This window comes from Topomyia yanbarensis, chromosome 1 (assembly GCF_030247195.1).
Source record: "Topomyia yanbarensis strain Yona2022 chromosome 1, ASM3024719v1, whole genome shotgun sequence".
In the NCBI taxonomy this organism is placed as follows: Eukaryota; Metazoa; Arthropoda; class Insecta; order Diptera; family Culicidae; genus Topomyia; species Topomyia yanbarensis.
Genome location: NC_080670.1, coordinates 211647286 through 211654529, shown reverse-complemented (window position 1 = coordinate 211654529; position 7244 = coordinate 211647286).

Below are 7244 nucleotides of genomic sequence, written 5' to 3'. Positions count from 1 at the left end.
TGTCAATGAAATTGATGAAGGCGTATGTATCAAACGATGAGTTGAACGATAAAAGTATATTGGACGATCGAACGATTTTTTACTTTCCACATCAATGTTCACCTTCGAATCAACCATGATCAGACTGCTTCACTCTCTAACAGCTAACTGCCTTAAAAGGTGCAAATTCCTCTCCTACCGCTATGCAATCAACACCAATGATGTCGTTCCGGTTCACTAAATCGTACACCGCATTAAAATACTCAAACAGATGACGAGCCCGCAAGCTGTATTCCCGAAATTTATCTAGAACTTGTCGCTGGGTAAACATTCGATCTTTCATTGATTGTCTTTGAAATCTGCTTTAATATTCGTTGTTAAAGGATTCAGCTAATGCGTGCAGTATGCAAGACAGGACACGAGAGAGTACCTTTTAGGCGACATTGAGGATCGTTTTGCCTCGATAATTATCATCACCCTTATTCTTGTTTACGATAAATCTGAGATTCGTTCGAAAGCGATTCTAACGAATAATAACCCCATTTAACTTTGCTGTCGTAAACGGGAATACAAACCACTTTCGAACGAATATTGCATTCGTCGTAAACAAGAATAAGGGTGTACATCTGAGTTTGAGGTTCATCTTGCAGATGGAGAAAATGAGACCATCCAGCCAATCCGAAGGCATTTCTTCTTCCACCCAGATCATCTTGATCACGCATTGGATTACTTCGAAGAACCGATTTTATCCGATTTTTAGTAGTTCGACCAGGATTCCGCCTTACTACTAGTTTTAAGGGTTTTCAATTTTTGGGTGGATCCAAAGCTTATCCACTATCCCTAATATAAAAACTGTTTGTGCCTTTTGTACTCGTTTATCCACTTTTTAAGAGCTCATATTGTCCACTCCGGCGCGATCTGCCAACAAATTCTCGGCGCTTTGATTTTCTTTGTAAAACCTTCCGCACGTCATTCCTCGTGAAGCTTCCATCTATCTCAGCGTGTACCATTTCGTCGAGTCCACGTTTCTTACCCGGTGAAGTATTACCTTATAAGTACAAGTTTTGTTCCCAGTTTCGCCGTGTAGCCGCTGCAAAGGTGTGCGCCAGTAGACGGGAGGGTCGTAGCGTAGTATGTTGGGACTTAGCTTTCGATGCCTCATGGCGTGGCAGAGGAGTGAAAGGGTGAGCATCCAAGTCAGTCTCACACGGCATGTTAAGGGTGAGCACAAAAGTCAGCCACACATGGTATGGTAGAGGCTAGCACAAAAGTAAGCCTAGTAAGGAATGAGTAAGGTGAGCACACAAGTCAGCCTCGCATGGTATGTCAGAAGTGGGGCCTAAGAAAAATGTCGCACATGGGATGCCAGGGGGAGTGACAGAGGTATAATAGAGTGGCACGATCGAGAGTGAATCAGGTGATAGGGTGAGCACCCAAGTCAGCCTCACATGGTATGGGTGAGGAGAGCACAAAAGTAAGGACAAACTGTTGACAAATTAACTCAATAGGTCGTTAACAAAAATGGTTAACAAAAAAAAAATGGTAAAAATAGAACTTACCGTGATGGGGATTCATCGTTGCAGCGTTGGGTGAAAGCTGCCGACACCGTGCAAATCAGCAACACATGTGACCATATTGTCACACACGCTGAGACAGTCACAATAGTCGATAAAATAAAATCACTCAGGCAGGCAATTGGTGAGGGAACAAACAAAACTGGCTCATTCAATGAGTTTCAACGTTGCAAATGCTTAGTGTGGAAGTTTACCGCGACTTAACTTTTTGTCGGTTCCGACAGCATGAAGTAACAAGTTACTTTACGCTTGTTCGGACATGCCGTAGACTCAGGTGATTCGCATTTCTAATGCCAAAAGACCCTGACCACTACGGTAGCAGACAAAGGGTTAAGTCGCCGGTGAGCTCTAAGCTTGCATATATGATCCTTCCACGCTTTTCTAAACTTTCTCCTTTCAACACCTTGCTCTCCCTTGAGTACTATGGCTCTAAATATTGAAAAATATACTTCACCTTCCAGTCCCTTGCTAATTAAATGCCGAAAAAACTGTTGACAAATTAACTCAATAGGTCGTTAACAAAAATGGTTAACAAAAAAAATGGTAAAAACACAAAAGTAAGCATCGCAAGGAACGAAAAAGGTGAGCACAAAAGTCAGCCTCATGTGGAGTGTTTGAGAGTGAATCAAGGTGCGATAGAGAGAGCACCCAAGTAAGCCTCATGCAGGACGTATGAACGCGTGAGTGAGAGTGAATGAGTACATTAAGTACAGCCATCCCCCCAGAAGTAATACCGAGAGGTAGTTCCTGAGAGGAACGATGGCGGAGCCCAATGGAGTTTAGTCGGTATTAATGGCAGCGTCACCATTCGAGCCCGACACGCCCCCAGTGCACCCCGTGCGGTAGCTTGGACCCTACCAATAGCACGTGTATTGGGCTAGGACGTAAAGGTCTTCTCCATTGTAAAAAAAAACGTAACACGTTGGGGTCCTATTGGTCGTTTCTCCTGTGCTACCACAGGTGCTGAAAATTTCCGTGGTCTCCCTGGCACCTTGCTCCATACGAAGTGGGTATGGACTTATTTTATCTCCGATGGCCATACGCGCACAGCAATCGATATTCATTCCCGATAGATCATTGGGCACCATTAAGCAAACCAAATCCAGCTCCAGCTTTTACTTGATTCACTTTTTGTAGCCAACTACCTCTTAAATTCTTCTTTATGTAACTCAGATCTAATCGCCTTCAGATCTTGCGACACACGTGCTGACTGTACTCGCTCAACAAATTTGCTTTCACCGACCCGCTGCTTTCTCATGGTTCTCCTTGAGCGTATTCCACATTCCCTTGGAACTGTTTGCAGTTCGAATCACCATAAACTGGTTCTCTTCCAGGAAACAGTCCAATATCTCAGTCTTTAGATCCTTATTCGGTCCCGGCACCGTTCCAATAATCACTTCCTTAAACACTTCGTTCTCCAAAACCCACTCCATTCGATGTTTCCGACAACCACTTTTGTAGGTTCATCTTGGAAAAGGAAACATTTGCTGCGTCCGCCATTTTGTTCCGAATCGCGTGGCAGATTTTTTTCTGAAAAATGTTCACCCTTTGATTTTCACCGCCGCAAATCGAGTTTTCTTTAACCACTTAATCACTTTTCACTTACTGAACCGCGTAGACTGTGGTGAAATACGACCGAACAGGGAAGAACTAACCCGCGAAAAGATCCGATAGGCAGAAATAATACGCAACTGTTAAACAACTGACGATTGTATTTATTGTCTGTTCTCTACAAGTGAAAAAATACGGTTGAGGAAAATAGAAGGTAGTAAAAAACATCGCAGGTCAGTCATTGGTATTAGTGTCAACATCGATGCTGAATACACGGTGAAGTTCAGTTAAGCAGAATGTGGTTCATGTTTACTCTCACGTATTTGTGGTTCAGCTTGTTGTGTTGCTTAACTCTCGACAAACATATGATTACGGCCTAAAAGCCAACTGTCAAAATCCACTTTAAATGGAAATTCCAGACAAACCGTTACTAGTCGAACACAGTTCACAACAGTTTATGAAAGAGAAAACTTTTCTCTTTCATTTACTACCAACATCTGTGATTGGCGCGTAACGGTTTGTCCGGATTTTCCATTTAAAGTGGATTTTGACAGTTGGCTTTTAGGCCGTAATCATATGTTTGTCGAGAACTGTTCGTTGGTTGAACGATAACTGATTACTTTCGGTTCACAATCAATTAATTTAAGTTTATTAAAGCATAAACTATGGTTGTAGATGAAAACTGGACAATCCAACAAACGACAATCGTATTTTCTCTTCTTCTAATCAACGGGGCCGGGGTAGTACTACCCACTCGAAAATAACCGAGAGGGGAAAAGGGGAAAGTTTGGGACAATCTAAAACCTGAAATTAACCCCATATTTGTCTTGCGCACAAAATGCATGCGTCTGAAATTTCCAGATGCACAATAATTTCATTTTTTTTTATTGAGATACCAATGTCTTTTATGGTATAATAATTAGGATTTGTTTAAAATTTAAACTTATTTTTTTAGTAATACTAAGGGGAATATATTTTAACATATCTACATCTTAAAACAAGGAATTCAGATCTATATGTACAGTAAAATTTTAGTGCATTTTTATTCAGAATAATGGATGCAGTTAGAAATATTTTCAAAAAATAGATATACAATTTGTTTTTATTATTTGATTAAGAATTGAAACAAGGAGAAACGCTATTAGGCTTATTATAAAGAAGGCAAAAGAGGAATTGATTTAAGAATCAGAGTAGAAGAGACCGTATCAGGGAAAGTGAAGAGAGTCCGGACAACAATATTAGGGAAAAGAAGAAATTAAATTTGCAGCTTTTTGGCAAACGTAAGAATACTACAGAACATCATGAACCGGATCGCCGACTGCCCTGCTTGGATCCGCTGGAAACTCTGTAGCTGATTGCACAGCAAACAAATGAGAAGAGATAACTAAATTTGGCTATCTATCGTGTTTAAAAATCTGTATATGAGAGACATATAGGGAGATCGAGGATAGCTAGCACATCTCGGACTGGAACGAGCCCGAAGGGATTCGTTTAACGGAGATCTGGCGCTAGGGCACTAGGCGCACGACCAGACAACATGTTTAATATAGCGATAATCGTCATAAGCGCAGAAACCGCTCTCCACGACTCCACTACACCGGAGATGCTCAATGCTCATCCAATATATAATGACTGGACATGACCCGAGATATCATCCGAATGAAGTCACGAGCCTTGTCCATCCCCTTGAACCAAAGCTTGTTTGTGCCTTTGGGATTCCTAACCTTCCATTGTTCAACGAAATTTCGAGCGTCCTCTGACAAGAAGTACTGAAAAACTCGTTGAAGCTGCGTGACCTTTCATGAATATCACCATCTAATGCCTAACTGTACACCTTTTCTCGTTACCATTCTAATCTAAGTGTCCGCCTTTACCGTCATTACCCGGAATGGAGCAATGCAAAAAAATTCAAAATTAGGTAATCTGATATGATTTATCAGATAAAGAACTAAGAAACTCCCATGTCTTCCCCAGAAAATGCAAGGAGTGCATTCCACGCTCCATCGAATGGAGAGCATAGAAGCGATGCATAGCTGTCGCTCTACAATGCTTAGCGCGAGCATCTTTGCTGTCAGATAAATTTTTGTGTTCAAAGAGCATTACGTTTAAATAAAGTATTATCATTTCATCGCGAAACATCAATTGTTTGAGTGTATGGAATGCAGTTGTCGCCGAAAAAGGATTCTTGGTTCCGTGCATTCGGGTTGAATAGAATACATTATTTCTCTCGTTAATCCTTCGACAAACCGGTATCAATAACCCCGTTTTCAGCATTCATTAAGTTTTTCATTAACGTTTCTAACGTTGCGTATCTTCGGAAAAAACAGGCTTTCTGACATTCAAACAGTCCTTATAGGAGCCTTTCGCGTACAATTCTGAGCGTGAAGTGAGAGACCGTCCACCGCTGTTTGCGCTGGATCACGTTTCGTCTGATATTTAATCGCAGTGTCGATAATCAAGCCAATTGAAACCTTGTATGCTTCCACCGGAGAAATTTCTTGTTTTGATTCGATTATTTCGGATATAGTGGACGCGTAGCTGTTCCAATCACTAATTGAGGTCGAATACAATGATAAATTCAACGTGCTTGGCCGCGGTGGTGGAGTAGTCATGATCATATTGAAATTGTCGCGAATATCATGCAGTATACAGTGGATAGATCGGTTACCAACGTGAACACAACCCTATAGCATACCGTGGGAGTTGAAGTCGTCTTGAACCAACTGAGGTGCGATGTATAGGGGTACAATGTCTGCCACTTACTTCGGAATTAGCACCCATCAAAGGACACTCTCAAGGCCTTTAAGAGACAGCTTAGGAGAGGAAATGATTTTCCTTTATCGAACATTTATAGGCACATTGGAGCATGTTCCCTCAATGGGATTGTCAGACTCTCGCTCTTTGGTGGACAAGGGTCGGAGGGAAATTAGTCGTGGTTTCTACGTTTCTACATTGGGTAACTGTATGGCCCAATCGTTCGTAATGACGGCATGCCCTGAGGCACAAAAAGGTGAATAGGTAGACGAGCTCCGTTCAAAAGAACAAAGTTTGGAAGAGTAGATGCGGCGAAAGTCTTGACATGCGACTAATTGGAAATAGGTTATTATACTCCTCGATTTATGCTGAATGCATTTGCTTGCAAACCAGGATTTTTACTGACTGAAGCAAAGGGTTCTGGAAGGAGCCAACTCCATATTTCGTAATTAAGACCCCTCCGAGAAACTACACCATCAATCTCTACTTCCCAGGCGGGTACGTAGACAAAATACTTCTTCGTACACGGTCAAGTGTTGTTTAGTTAGTGTACGCGATATATTAATGATGTTAAATGGGTTATATTCGGTCCTGAAGTAGATCTTCCAGGGGCCTGTTGTATTAGTTGAATATAATTTATATCTAAAAGAAGATTTATCAGCATTATTTTGCCATCGAATAAATATTCAAATCGACCTCGATTGAGCCAGAGAAGTTGTCTCTTGTCGGAGATACCTTCCCATTAGTCAACACTATCATGCGGGTTTCAGTACCCGCGCAAAGAAGGTTTTATCAGTGGAAACAGAAAATTAATGCCACGAATTTTAAAAGAATAGAGTAATTGGTACTTAGCTGTGGAAAATTTGTAGTATCAGTAATCAACACACATTTTCGCTAATGCGTCGGCCACACAGCCCGTTAACAAAGGGTGTTTCCAAATATCCTGGTATTATAAAGAAATTTTCACTTTCACAAACATACACCATGTCTGAACTTTCGTCACTACGAGTAGAAATCACTCCGAATCTTACTACCCACTCGGAAAAAAAAGTGTTTCACCGGCCCTGACAACGGAATCACGTTGGAAGTAGTGCGCATTATTCGTACAATGACGTGCTTTAATGCGCACTATTTCCGACGTGATGGATTAGCACTGAATCTGAAAAAAAACAATAATTATCGTATATAAATTCGACCTGATAATGTTTATTAATTTTGTTTTTTATTCCTCGGGTTTTTCGGTCTCATATTTCCCTTGAAAAAGGCCAAAACCAGTGGCCGAAACGTCGGGCAGTATACTATACCCGTTCTGATTTGAAAGACCGAAAAGCCGAGGAATAAAAAACAAAATTAATAAACAATAATTATCGCTGGTAAAATTTTCTA